The 15,472-nt window shown below is 38.9% G+C and overlaps 1 protein-coding gene and 1 pseudogene across 1 annotated transcript in view; one reads left to right on the forward strand and one right to left on the reverse strand.

Moving 5' to 3' along the window:
- Positions 1-15,472, reverse strand: part of SKAP1 (src kinase associated phosphoprotein 1) — a 263,878-nt gene that overhangs the window by 47,732 nt on the left and 200,674 nt on the right. The window lies entirely within an intron of this gene.
- Positions 5,789-6,145, forward strand: LOC129080098 (serine palmitoyltransferase small subunit A-like; annotated as a pseudogene).

A 15,472-nucleotide genomic window follows, 5' to 3' on the forward strand; every position in this document is an offset into this window, starting at 1 on the left:
AGGCACAACCTATACCAGCAATTTACAACCTTTTTCATCTCACGGCACACATAAACTAATTACTAAAATTCTGTGGCACATCAAAAAAATATATATTTTGCTGATCTGACAAAAAAATAGGTATAATTTTGATTCATTTACACTGATGGCTATTGTGTTGGCTGTTGACATTTTTTTGTTTGACAATCTAAGGGAAAAGAGGTCAGTGCCCCTGACTAAATAGTCAGGTATTGCATGTTTTAAAAATTCTTGTGGCACACCGGTTGAAAAATCCCTGACCTATACAATATCTTGGGACTTCTGGGTAGAATAATTTTTTTTCAATTACATAATTGTTTTTTTGAATGTCTCCTATAATAACTGACTTTAACTCAGTGATGCCTACTTTGTTCAGTGCTTTACATAGTTTTTATTTAAAAATAACATTTTAAGACAATGTATATGAAACTAAAATTACCTCTTGCTTCTAAGCTATCCTAAGCTTAGTTTTAGATACGTGAATCAGAAGGGCTTCTCTTTTTCTTTTTCAGTGTGTCTAGGTACCTGATTCTTTATCCTATTTGTCCTTATTGTCAACCTCCTTGTTCATGGGCTGATTTCATTTTTGTGTTTTACAGTTAGCAGACTCTGGCTGCTATAAATCCTCCCAGATGGGTCATAGGATGCACACACAAGATCAACAGCAGCAAAGGAGAGTTCCTCTAGAATCCTTTCCTTTTCACCTTTGCCTCTAAAAATTTTAATATCTCTTTGGAAATGCTCTCTAAGAAAACAGAAACAAATCCTACTGAGGGCGGGGTGAGCGCCCAGTGTGTGTGAGAAGGCCTTTGGAAGCAGAGGCCATCCTCTGCAGCACTGTCAAAAAATTGTTCCTGGAGGCCTAAAAATTAAATGAAAAACACAGGAGATAAGAAAAGCTTGAAGTTTCTGTCTCTTTTTCCCATGGTTTTTTTTCCTTTTTCCTTTTTTAAGGTCTTGTTATACTTGGGGACACAGCTACCTGTTAAAGATGCTGAGAGTCTGAATCATAAAAGACATGTTAAACGTTCTATTAGAATTCAAACCTCCTTTTTTAATGCAAATCTAAATGCCATTTTATGGAACATCTATAATTATGAAAATGGGAAGACATTGCCTCGTGTGCGGGGAGAGTCCGTGAGTATGAATATTACATTAATGTGCCCACACCAGCTCACTGATCCTGCTGGCAGGAGCATAAAAAATGCTTGAGTGAAACTTTTATTTAGATGTTAAGACTCCAGGCCCCAGCGGGGTGACAGAGACAGTCCCTGTGAGTTGCCATCAGAGAGAGAGCTTGAATTGAATTACCCAGGGGGGAAGGAAGTAGTGATGAGCACTGCTTCGCTTATTTAATTTCATTTACTTTCAGTACATTATCAGCATGAGGCTTTTCTTTCCCTACCAACCGAAACCCAAGAATGCCACCACCAAGAAAACAAAGACATAATGTAGCAGACATGCTTGAACTTCAAATCGCTAATTCTAGGAGACTAGGGACAGCACCGTCACCACCTTCTCCCCGCCGCAGCACACTTGGTATTCTAAAATTGGGCACTGAATGAGTTGCTGAATTTCCTTTCTTGGTCATTTACCAACAAGATTCTGAAGAGTAATAGGACTGGAAAATGTGGTTATTTTATATGCTGTGTTTTTGTAAGATGCGTTACGTTGCTTTCTTATTAGAGGAAATCTGTATTGATGAACTCTCTTGCCTGGTTTCTCTTGTGGGTAGTGGAAAAAAATGGGATTATGGGTGAAGTTTGGAATGGCTATGGAAAAAAATTAGGAAATCCAATCAAATCAATCTCTATTCTCTTGATTGTCTTCTATGTGCAAGACACTGTACAATAGCAGAATTGTTCTCAATATAAAGTTGACTCTGAGCTCAATCTCATCAGCTCCATCACCTGTCAGATGACTCTAGACAACCCAGATGAGAAGCCATTGTGGCAGTCAAGCTATTTTCCCTTGTTCAGTGTCAGTTCAGGGTTCCACTGACCAAGGAGGACTGGTGATCCTGAGGATGCACGTGTTAGCCACCGTCCTGGGGCAATGAGACAGGAGGAGTCTTGTTGCCTGAATGGACACCTACTGGCAAGTAAGCATATTTGCAGAGCTACTTAGTGCATGATAAAAGCAGGTAAATACTTTGCAAGGAGATAATAAAAATAGGAAGAAGACATAAACAATTACTATTGTAATGCAAAACCATTTATATTTGAGTATACTTAAAAAAAATCAAGGCTTTTTGCCCATTACCTAAAAAAAGATATCACCACCTTAATGAGAAAATAGAAATGACGTAGGTTTATTGGGAATAAATGGCCCGCTTGGATAAACCTAAGGGGGTATCCCATTATATCAGCACAAAACAGAATTACGTTAGTGTCATAATCTCTCTCTACCACTACACTTAACTAAAACTGTCACAATAGCCTATATAAAGAAAAGATTCACTTAGTTGAAGGATGTGGGGCCATAAAGATAAGATCCACAGAGAAGTGTTACCCAGAAGTGATGGCCACCCAACTTTCATGGCAGATAAAGATAAAAGGAATTCTCAGACATCCTTCTTTCCTCATCCAGGTTCCTTTAAACCCTGAATCCCACCCATACCCAAGTCTGCAACAAAAAAATGACAGAGTAGGATTCCATCTCTCTGTGCTACACATGACTCTTCAGTCAGCTACGCACAGCAACAACAATGGGGACCCTTTGGAGTGTGATACATTTCCATAAAGCAGTCAATAAAAAAGACACGGGAGCTTATGCGAGTCACGGCCTATTTAATCAGCTGCGTTCTAGCCCACTGAGAAAAGAGAATTGGAGAAATCAGTTGGCAACACCACAGCACAAGGCTAATAGCACAAGAGGCCACATGGTTTCCATTGCGAAAAGGCTGCAGTTCCTGTAGGACAAGCCAGGTGCCTGCGAACTTTCATTATGGGTGGCTGGTTTGCTCTCTTGCTAACACAAGCTGAAATGAAGATCAGTTAATTAAAAAAAAAAAAATCTTTTGTTCAAGTCCCCACCTTACATTGTGGACTTCTCCCATCCCTCTCTTTCCTTTTAATTCAAGTTCTCAGTTGTTAGAAAAGAGGACCAAATCCACTACAGCCTTGAGCCTGATAGCTACACGGGGTGAACTTCAGGCAGGGTGAAGTTTACCAGGTTCCTTCTTTAAAGTATTCATGATAAAGGGCCTGGGGAGTTGGGTGGATGAGGTTGGAGAAAATCTAATATTCGAAGGCTGTGAATGGTCAAGTTCTAATTCACTTGCAGATTGCTGGCACATGTACACTGCAGACAAGTGACAGACACACATTTCACAATGTTTCAAAAGTACAAAAAGGGGAAGAGCTACTGCAGGTGGGGTGGGTGGGTAGTACTCTCCTGTCCTTTGGGTTGTTGGTCCCAAATCTGTTCATTAAACCTTTCCTTTGTACAACATTTGAACTTTTTAAAATAAATTCATTACTGCTTTTCCTCAGCCTCTTGCATTTCTGGGTTACCTTTTGCCTTTTCCCCCTCAGTTTTCAGGAACCTGTCAATAAATGACAGTTGGAGGTGTGGGCAAGCAGTGTTCATCTGAGCACGATGCTAACAGGGAAGTTGGTTTCAATGACTCCTCCTGTATCAGTCCCTTAGGACAGGCGTGTATATATATATATATATATATATATTTCTACATATAAATAATTTATATATTTATATATAATATTTATATATATAATTATATATATTTTATATATAGTTCTACATATAAAAATTTATATATATATATATATAAAGAACTACATATATATATATGTAGTTCTTTAACTTCCATGGTTCCATTTTGGTATTCACTTGAGTTTACATGCACTCCTCACACTTTTCTGTCATTTCGCTTCACTTATTAAGGAATTTAGACCAACACCTCTTAAGTAAGGTGAAAAATTCTAAATCATTACTAATAGACTTAGGATCTAAAAATTTCCACTCAAACAGCTTTAATTTCATGGAGAAATATACTGAATATCAGATGAAAAGAAGGAAGTGAACAGAATGTACTTAACAAGCTGTGACGTAAACTAAGAAACAAAACAAGTGCAATAGGAGCTAGACTGAAGGTCATCTGAAGATGGTAGAAATTACATATTTGTAGTTAGCAAGCCAACACAGGAGACAGCATTCAGGAGACTTCAATGGACTCTTGTGGCCCCTTCAATTTTTTAAGGTCTTTAAGATAATCTGTTAATCCAGGTACCAGACCAAACTGTAAAAATCTGTGGATGAAATCTTGTTATACTAAAGATAAAGAAAATTCATGTAGATTCTAGGCCAGTAGTATTAAGAAAAAAAGCAGATAACTGAAGAGCAAAATATAACTAGTCTATCTTACTAAAAATAGTAAAAAACAACCCCAAGTTTTTAATTCACATTTTATCAAGCATTTTTACATCCCATTTAAGCTCCATGGTAACCCTACGAGGTATGTATTATCGGCTGTACTTTGTAGACTGGGAAAATGAAGCTTGGGGAAATTAAGAGACTTGCTGAAGGCTGCTTAGCCGGAAAAGTGCATATTCCTCCCACCACCCTGAGCTTCATGTGAGGAGACACTCAGAGGTGGCTGAGGACAGGTAGCGTTTTCCCACCTCTCTCTCCTACAAAGGAGATCCCACTTAAATATGGAAAAAAAACCCAGACATGATGTATGGTTATTCTAATATTTGATGTCAAAAATTACTTTAAGATCTTGCATTATTTACTTTTTAATGTACAGGCTGATTTATCTGTAGAATTGCTTTCTAGAGCAAGGATGTGTGAAATCCCAGAGGTTGACAAACATACAGAGCAAAATAAAAGAAAGTATGAGAATGTAATCAAAGGATATACAGGATAAAGAAAATACAAGAGGAAGCAACCTGAAGCTCTCAAAAAATGCTGCTTGGTCACCAAAGTTTATAAAACTTCTGACACAAGAGTGATATCTAGAAAAATGTAACCCTGTTCAAGCGGAGGGCGCACACAGGCATATTATACATGATGTTTACTCTTCATGGAAGAAGCATTGGCTTAAAAAGAGAAATGAAAAAGTTAAGCCAAATATTCAAATTGGTTTCTTTTCATAAAACATTCAATCAGTAATGCCAAGCTGCAAGGTAACATAAAGAAATCATTAATATTCATGGAGGACGAAGGTTCTTGTTCCTACACTAATTGTGTAACAGGCTTGTGGTCTTAGGAAAAGCTCTTTTTCAATATATTCACTTGCAGTGGGATTTTACTAATAAGAAGTGAAAGGATTAGAAAAAAGCCCTTCCAATTCCAGGTATGATAACTTCTACACACTATTTCTAGCATCTTAATAAATGATAATAATCAATAGCATCTGATAGGTGTAAACAGTTCATTTTAAAGAATGACTAAGTAAGTATAATAATCGATTCTCAATCATAGTATCATGACACACTGGTATCTTTTGATCAGTTTAAGGAGTTCACTTAAAGGGTGAGGATTTTGGAAAATTCACTTTTAGAATAAGAATGGATTCAAAGTTTTTCTTAATAATAGCATTCATTTGTATTCTGATGTGCTTTCTTAAGGGAAAAAGCCAATTAAAAATGACTTACTGCTTATAATATTTATGCTACAGTATATGATGAACTAACTACATCTAATGTACTATTATTATTGTGGCAATCAAGAATTCTGGAAGGCCGTGGCATGGCCAATGGTTAGGGGCAAGGTGGGGCTTGCAGCCGGCTGCCCAGGCTTGCGCATGGCTGGTTGTGCCAACGGGCGACGTGTCGAGGTCACGTGGGCCAACTGGCACGGGTGGCGGGCAGGGAGGCCTCCAGGCCTAGGGCTTTAGGACGCTGACCAAAGGCCAGCGGACAGACTGATGTCGGACCGCAATGCAGGAGGCACATTGTGGGCATGGCGCTGGCCTGGCAGCAAATGTCCTGTTCACTACCAGTATCTGCTGGCCAGGGAGCTCCACATGCTGGAGCCCTGGGAGCAGACTGTGTTCATTTCCTTGCTGGTTCCCATCATAGGGACAGCATTATACACAGGATATGTCTTCATAGCTCAGAACGTCATGGCGATGTTGCACTATTTTGAAATTGTACAATGACCAAGAGATGACCAGAAGTGAGAGGTTCCTAAGGAGAGAATCACCAGACATCATCAGATGTCCTAAGAAACCACTAGATGTCATGTAACCAAACCTATGAACATAAAGGCTAAAATTCATGAGTAGGACAGGAAAATAATCCTGACTCGTGTAGTTCCTGTATATTTTAACATTGTAGTCATACGCACTTTGATATTAGTATTTTCTTAACCTTCGTGACTGTTTAAATATTACCCTTTGAAAGCTTTTCTTAATGTAACTTTGAGTACCTTTTAATTGCCTTCTATTTCTAAACAGAAAGTATTAGTACTGGGCTTTACTGTTCTTATTATTGTATGGCATATACATCTGCCTGCATATAGTTCTACTCTTGACCAAAGTTTCCTAAGAACTGGGGCAGGGGAATGGGGAGGGAGGATAATTTATTGAGAACTATTTACAAAAAACTTATCTTTAAGTTTGAACTCAGGAGTACAGTTTTAGCTATCTAGACTCTATTCTAGCAGCTTCTGCTTTACTTATTTAAAAATATCTTATTATTTATGTTATTACAGTTGTCCCAATTTTCCCCCTTTTGCCCCCTCCACCAAGGCCCCCCTACTCTCTCAGGCAATTCCTACAACCTTGTCCATGTCATGTGTTATGCATATATGTTCTTTGGCTAATCCCTTCATCATCTTCTTCTTCTTTTTTTATTAAAAAAAAGATTTTATTTATTTATTTCTAGAGAGGGGAAAGAGAGGGAGAAAAAGAGGGACAGAAACATCAATGTGTGGTTGGATTTCACATGCATCCTTCTGGGGACATGGCTTGCAATCCAGGCATGTGCCCTACACTGGGAACTGAACCAGCAACCCTTTGGTTCGCAGGCCAGCACTCAGTTAATCCACTGAGCCACAGCAGCCAGGGCTCCTTTCACCTTCTTTCAGAAAGTCTCCACCTCCCTCCTCTAACAGCTTCTGCTTTAAAACTATTAAAGTATATCTTAACAATGAGAAAGGAAGAGCTTGCTAAAGCTGAAAATAAGGAACATTTTTATCAAGAATTAAATATTTAATTCTTATGTGGACTCACTTCCAGAAAACCTCAGTGATGATTCTTATGACAAAAGGTGGTAAAGTAGCATTATTGTGCAATGCTTATATACTATAGAGTTTCTAATAGAAAGTAAATCAGTTCCCTCTGAGGTTCATTATTAACAATGTACTTCCTTAATTTCATGATTGTAATGGGTGCTGAAAATGTATTTGAACATTGCTAAAATATGATAAGATAAATTGTTAGAAGCTATAGCAAAAAAAAAAAAATGTAAACTTTGTTAAAATTCTTTCACTCCTTGTATTTTTTAAAAAAATTTTTATTCCTAAAAACAGAAGTCTAGAGAATCAAGATGGCAGAGGAATGAGTGGAAGTCACATTGACCTCCTCCCAGGACCAACCTGGAATTACAACTAAATTGTGGAGAAATCACCTGGAACAAACAACTGAACAATAGTGAGAGAGGAGCCTTAGAACCTCGGGGACAGAAGAATTAGCTTTAGCGCAATCTAACTGGTAAGGAGTGTGGTAGAGACTCGAGAAGGTGGGCAGCAGCACCAGAAGGATATTGAAACAGCCAGTTGGATCCCCCTGAGAAGAGGGTGGTCTAAACCATAAGTGGGGATCTCCAGCCTACAGCACCAGAGCCTAAAAAGTACATAGAAAACAGCCAGCTGTGAAAAGCAGCAGGATTGCTCTCTGCCAGAGATGGGTGGCTGGAGACACAAAGAGCAGTTTAAAGAACCAACGCATACATTTTTGTTTGCAGTCACTTACCCTGGTCTCCAGCAAAGGTGGGGACAGAGTAGGCCAGAGGCATCTGAGGAGAGACTGGGGAAGGAGGCTTTGGGGAGAGAACTGAGAGAGTAGCTGGCGGGATCTCAGTGCTGACTCATTCCCCATAGGGCAGCAGCCATCTTGCTCAGGCAGAGGCCACTCCCCCTGAGTGGCAGCAGCATCAGAGAACCCAATGGTCCCGCACCCAGGTGGGATTCCACCCTGCCTTGTGCTGTCTAAGCTGCCTGCTGAGTGCAGAGTGGAAGCCACAGATAGTAGATCCCTGGCTAAAGGGGGAGCAAAGAGGTCTGGAGACACTTGAGGAGAGACTGAGGACAGAGGCTTTGGGGAGAGAACTGAGAGAGTAGCCAGCGAGATCCCAGTGCTGACTCCTCCCCCATACAGTAGCCTCATGAGAGGACCCAATAACCCCGCCCCCAGGAGGGACTCAGCCCTGCTCTGAGCTGTCTAAGGCGGCCTGCTGATTTTAGAGTGACTAGATTAACAACTGAAGAAGACAGCCAAAGACAGTAGATTCCTGGAAGTCTCAAACAGACTTCCTAAGGTCAGACAGGGTCAACATCTGCATCATCAGAGGCAGATCCAGAAAGTAAAAACAGCGGTCTCCTACCATAGAAGTTCACACCACAAAGTCAGGAAATCAAGACAGATCAATTTAAGAAGCAGAAGCAAAAAAGAAGAGTCTCATAAATAATGGGAAGACAAAGAAATACCCCCCACTTGAAGGGAAAGGAGGGATCCCCAGAAAGAGAAATAAATGAAATAGAGGTAAGTAAACTATCAGATATTGAGTTCCAAACAATGGTTCTAAGGAAGCTCAATGAGCTCAGTAAATCCAGAGAGAATTACAAAAAACTACAGGGATACTACAAGAAACTTCCTGCAAACTATATCCGCATGAAAAAGAATATAGAAACTATCAATAAGAGACAAGAGGAAATGAGGAATACAATTTCTGAATTGAGGAACACAGTAGAAGGAATCAAAAGCAGGCTAGATGAAGCCGAGGACTGAATTAGCGAGCTGGAGGACAAGGTAGAAAAAAGCTCCCAGAAAGAGCAAGGAAATGAAAAAAGACTCAAAAAGAATGAAGAGGCATTGAGGGAAATGCAGGACAACCTGAAATGTATTAATATCCATACAGTAGGGATACCAGAAGAAGAAGAGGATGAGGAAGGGATAGAGAACCTGTTTAAAAAAGCAATGATGAAAAACTTCCCTAATTGGAGGACAGACAAAGTCACACAAGTCCACGAAGCACAGAGGGTCCCATTCAAGAGTAACCCAATAAGGTCCACTCCAAGACATATCATAATTAAAATGACAAATAGCAAAGACAAACAGAGAATCCTAAAGGCAAACAAGGGAGAAAGAGGTAGTAACATAGAAGGGAGCCCCAATACAGCTAGCAGCTGACTTCTCAACAGAAACACTGCAAGCCAGAAGGGAGCGGCAAGAAATATTTCAAGTCATGAAAAGCAAATGCCTGCAACCAAGACTGCTCTACTCAACAAGGCTCTCAATTAAAATGGAAGGTGAAATAAGGAATTTCCCAGACAAAAGACAGCTAAAAGAATACACCTCCACCAAACCAGTACTGCAAAATATGCTAAAGGGACTGCTTTAAGATGAATAAAAAGAGTCTATGAATACCCAGTTCCTTTCACAGTTGCCAATACTTGGTATTACCAGTATTTTTTAATATGTATTAATCTGATTGTGACAATGATGTGTTATTTTACCTGTTTCTTTATTATTTGTTGAAACTAAACCTGTTTTTGTATATTTCTTGCCTATTTCTATTATTTTTAAAAAGCTTTAAATGATTTTTTGGTATTCTTTATCCATTTTTTGATTAAGTATTTGTAGAATTTTTTCCCTAAAAAAACCAAAACAAATCATTAGCCCTTTTTTATATATGTTGCAGATACTTTCCTATTCTATTACTTGTCCTTTACCTTTTTTTTATATGTATAGTATTGTACAGTCTTAAATGTTTAATATAGTCTTATTGCCAATATTTTACTTCATAGCTTCTGGGTTTGAATATTTTATTTCAGGGTAAGAAAAACATTAGTTTGTATTTTCTCCTAAAACTCCTTGGATTCTACATACTGATTTTTAACTCACCTGAATATTTCTTGTATAATGGGTGAAGTAGGGCTCTATATTTGTTTTATTTCAAGGAATAGTGGTCCATGCACCTTATTTGTTGAATAAGCCTTATTTTACCCATTGATTTGAAATATCAACTTAATCATATATTCCATTGTTAAACAGATATATACATTTGTCTCTAGAATGCTCATTATATTTTATTGATCTACTTGATTATTTCTGTGTTGGTGTCATGTTGGTTTAATTGCTGAGACTTTACAATGGTTTTAAATTTTTTAATATTTTATAATAAACTTTGACATATAAAAAAATAAATAAAATCAATCTGCATTTAAGAAAGAAAGAAAGGAAGGAAGGAAGGAAGGAAGGAAGGAAGGAAGGAAGGAAGGAAGGAAGGAAGGGAACTCCTACCTTTTGCAACAACATGGATGGAACTGGAGAATATTAAGCTAAATGAAATAAGCCAGTTGATGAAAGACAAATACCATATGATCTCACCTATAAGTGGACTCTATTCAACAAAATAAACTAATGAACAAAGTAAACCACATGCATGGAAACATGGAGCAGACTGAAAGGGACTAGGGGGGATGGGGAAAGAGGACAATTGTGAAAAGAAGGGGAAGGGACTAGACAAAGAACATGTATGAATGACCCTTGGACATGGACAACAGAGTGGGAATTGATTGTGGCGGGGGGTGTGGGATGGGTGGATGGGGATAAAGGGGGAAAAATTGAGACAAGTGTAATAGAATAAACATGATTTAAAAAATTAAAAAAATATATTCCTTCAATGTAAAATGACTGATTTTTTAAAAATGTAAACTCATTAAATTCAGAGAGAGGGATTCCCACCATGCTTCATTTCCTGGAAAAACTGTGTTTCTTCAAAATTGTGGGTGTTCCATGGAAGTGAGTCACTGGACATATATTATGGTGGGAAAAAGGCTGAAAATTCTTGTAACCTCTACACAAATTGTTTAAGCCCAGAAAGCCTCTGTGCCTTCTAATTTTATTAATTTACCTATCTGTAGCCCAGCACCGTCAGCTTTATTTTCATCCTAGAAATCCATCCTTAATATAGAACCACAAAGATCTAACTACACAAAGTCTCTTCAGCAGCCAAACCACAGCAAGTGGCAACAGTAAAAGTGAGAATCCTGACAAAATTTAGGCAGCAATGCTACAAATGGCCTCCTGAGTCTAAAAAGGAGGAGGAGAGGACTTAAAATGCTAAATTGTTTTTTTACACACCTTGAAGGATCACTGTATTCCTCCCTCATCTTGACACAGGTCACCATTATACATGTGTCACGTGAGAGCACATCTTCAAAAAAGAATGACAAAATGTCATTTTCAAATCTACTTAGTACTTCAGTAGACTGTGATAAGAACACAGGGAAATGGAAAGAAAAAGAAAAGAGACTTGCCTGGGTTCGAAATCGCTTTTTGACTCATTTACATTCTACTTTTTCACCACACTGTGCCCAGAAATCATCTTTCTGAAACAGATGAGGTCATGCCACATTCCTGCTTAAACCTCTCCCTTACTTATAGGATGAAACTCAAACTCTCCATCATACACAAATTTTAAATGCTTGGTTTCATCCTACCTTCCAGTTTCATTTTCTCCCAAACTCCATACCTCCCAATACTCCAGCAGCAAGAGTTAACAGACTTCGTCTTCTGGAACACGTCATGTACTTCACATTGCAGGTCTTTGCTCCTGTTTTCCCTGTGCAAGAGTTCCTCTCTCAGTCTCCATTATCTGAGTAGGGGGTGTTCCTTTAAGACTCATTGAAACGTCACATTCTCTCTGAATCTTTCTCTGCTTTCCCCATGTAGAAATACACTCCCTCTCTTGTGCTCTAATATTATTTTCTAATGGGCAATATAATCGCACAGTCTTGGTTCCCAGGGAACCTAAACCCTTTCCCCAATACTTCCATTCTTGTCTCTTGGCTTAGGTTTACATAAGATATTAGATACTATGTAAGGATGCTACAAGGCTTGAACCAGGAAACAGAAAATTGTTATTCCTGGGAAAAAGAATGTAGCTGTGGGTCTTGGTGGAAGGCAACGGGGAGGATGGCCTGGAAATGGGATTGAGGGTAATGCTAGTTCTTGCATTTATAGGAAAGACATGGCACTATGGAAGCAAATAAGTGAACAAAAAACACCACAGTGAAGAATCCAATACACTTGCGCATCCAGGGGGATGGGCTAGTGCTTGCACCACAACTGTCTGCGTAAGGAGAGTAAGAATTAGATTGAAGAGGAACTGGAACATATGAACAGCTGAGACTCATCACAGTAGGGCTGGATTTTAAGTAATTGTTGACTTGATGTGAGATTACAAAGAATTCTTCCCTAAAATATACACAGTAAATTATAAGGAGTTTGGGGCTAATTATTTAATTTCTTGAAGCCTAAAGAAAAGCTGCCTCTAGAAAATCTGGTCTCTATCATAGAGGGTAGGGCAATTCATTATTCATATACCCGTTTTTCTTCTGTATCCCCAAAGGCACAGCACACACAGTAGGTGCCTGATAAATGTTTGTTAAACTGAACTGAAACCACTTCTAGCCTAATGGGACTTGTGATCGAAGAAGGCAATATTGGAGTGAATATTTGTTAGATAAATCATTTTCACCCAAGACACAAACGGTAATTTTTGTTCTGCTCTATATTCACTATTTTAATCTTAAGGTTGGTAATGTGAAAGAAGAAATTAAAAAAGGGAAAGAAAGGAAGCTTTAACCAAGAGAGCAAGGAGGATGTGGGGAGTGCCATGTCAGAGTGAACAGTGCTGAGAATGATGGGAAGAGGGCAGAGGATTTGGGGGGAAATTTCAGGAAAAAATACTATGAACCCCAACTGGAGAGAACTAAATTTCTGAGCCTATTTCACAGCCTCAATGAGACACCAATTCTACTAACCTCAGTCCTTATCTCTCTTCAGGAAAGCATCAAAGGGGTTCAGAGGAAGCCATAAATAGACAAAGGACTGAGCCAGACTCTGATAACTTAAATGAATAATTGAATACTCTTCAGAAAATAGCTGTTGATCGCAATTTCTGAGCTACAGACCGTGGATGTCTGAGAATTTGGCCTCTTCTTACAATGTTCCCCTAATCTTGTTCTTTTAATTCCCTGAAAAACGGTATTTTTCCCTTTGAACTTCCACAGGTATATCTGTTTGCATCCTCTACGCAAACATCCTATGAGTGTGAGCACTTAATACTGTTGACAGTGAAGACTATGTGGGGATTAGTATACTAGACCCTTGGAGTCTCTATTTTAGGTACTCTCCAAATCAAAAGATTTCAAAGAGGAAGCGAATGATAATAATCTTCTCCCTGTCTTCTCCCTGTCTCTCTAGTTAAAGACATTCAGATATCATCAGAGCACTGCATCAAAAAAAAACCTTTAAAGCAAACAAAGCAGAAAATAAAGACAACTCAGGAACTAATTACTGTGATTCTCTGGAGTATTTCAGGGTGGGTAATCTAATGAGAACTAACACCCCAACAGGAGTAACTTGATGGGAATACAATGATCTTAGCAATGTGGCTTTGATCTGGTATGTATCCTCTACTGGACAAAGTGCTACTCCCAAAACAGACCTTGCTCCCAGCCAGCTCCCTGGGTGTCTCTGCGCAGCAGTATGGAATTGGAGACAGAAAAATGAAGGCCATGATAAGGAACCTTAGGACAAAAATCACCTCCTTTTATGCTATATATTTGAGATGAAAATCTTACTTAATTCTTTTGTTCCATCTGACAAAACTCAGGCAAGTTTGAAGTTAAGTCAAACTTTGCAAGGAAAAAAATTAGAGAGGGGAAAATGAGGGCGAGGCTTCTAGACCCAAAAATTTCCAATCAAATTGAGTTGGTAATTGCAAAATAAAAACACTAAATCTCAATATCTATTTGCACAGCTCATTAACCAAGGGCTCACACTCAGCAAACGGAAAAAAAAGAGAAAGAAAAGAAAAAGAAAAAAAAAACACTTCAGTACCAAATACATTTGGAAAGTTACTATGGAGACGGTCCTTCCCTAGGATCTGAACAAGGCCCTGTCACATTCTGCGAGGCTGCTGTCAGATGAATCTGTCTGTCTGTCTTTGTTGCATATTTAGAAAGTAGCAAATCGGATGAGGCCAAGTATCTTTTGTCAGCCAGTGCTGGGGAGACAAGGAGAGGGAGAGAGAGGGAGAGAACATTCTTTTCCCCACTGAGCACTGTGAACATTATGGCAGGCACTCGACCTGCTCTGCTACTGGGACAACATGATTTACAATGTGAAAAGGGAAAACCTAAATCACCAAGTAATGAAAACATTAAAGTTAATGCATCACAAGTGAGGAATTTATTACCATTAACTCCAATAAACAGTTATAAAACACTCGTCCTTTCCTGTCCATGCACAGGGACACAGACACTGGACTTCATTAAGCTCAACTTTCTTTTCTTCTTCACTAGACCAGTCATGTGTGTTTGAACCAACCACCATTTATTGTTAAGTGGACTGGTTCATTTTCCAGGGCTGTAGAAAGCTGAAGGCACATCCATTTTGCTTCACGGTGCTTGGTACAGACGGATGAAATAGCAAAGTTTAGAAGACATGCAGCTCTGTATTTCTATATAAGTTTATTTAGAAGTCCCTAAAATGTATATCTGATAAAAGCAGAGTAGCTCTTCCAAGCAACCCTTCTCAGAGGCAGGTATATAAGTAATAATGTGTGGCGAGGAGGGTGGCATATTGGATGCCAATGTACGTCAGGTACATTTAGCTGAATAATTTTTCCCTTGTTATTGTTTGGTATAGCACCTTAGAAGCCCGAGATGGAAACCCATTTCCTTCCAACATTTTTCTCTGTCACAGGGGCATACCAGTTTATTACCTTAAGGTTGTTCATGAACAAAAGAGGCTGCGCATATTGGATGGTTAAGGTAGATTGGTTCCGGATTCATTTGTTTTAGAGGGGGAAAAAAAAAGATGGAAGTCTTTTTTGGAAAGCCAACTCTAATTGTGGAATTGCGTGGGTGTTACAAAGCAGGCAGGAGAGGCAGCATGAAATTCAGGCTTCCCTGACCAAATAGAATAGTAACAGCAGTAACAGTACTACTTTACAGTTGGATGGCGCTTTGTTTAGTGTTTGTAAATGCTTTCAGTCTAGCCTTCAAACATTGAAACTGAGGCTCAGTGAGGGTAAGGGACTTTCTCACACAGCTGGAAAAAAGGAATCAGACAGAAACTCAGGGTTTTGTTTTTTTTTAAAGCTCCAAATCCAGTACTTTTTGGCTAAACCATGGTATACAAACATTTTCCATAATGAATAATGGTATAGTCATAATCATTATGTAAAGT

Source organism: Pteronotus mesoamericanus, unplaced genomic scaffold (assembly GCF_021234165.1).
Source record: "Pteronotus mesoamericanus isolate MK-2021 breed Mesoamerican mustached bat unplaced genomic scaffold, CSHL_Meso_final contig_84, whole genome shotgun sequence".
Classification (NCBI taxonomy): domain Eukaryota; kingdom Metazoa; phylum Chordata; class Mammalia; order Chiroptera; family Mormoopidae; genus Pteronotus; species Pteronotus mesoamericanus.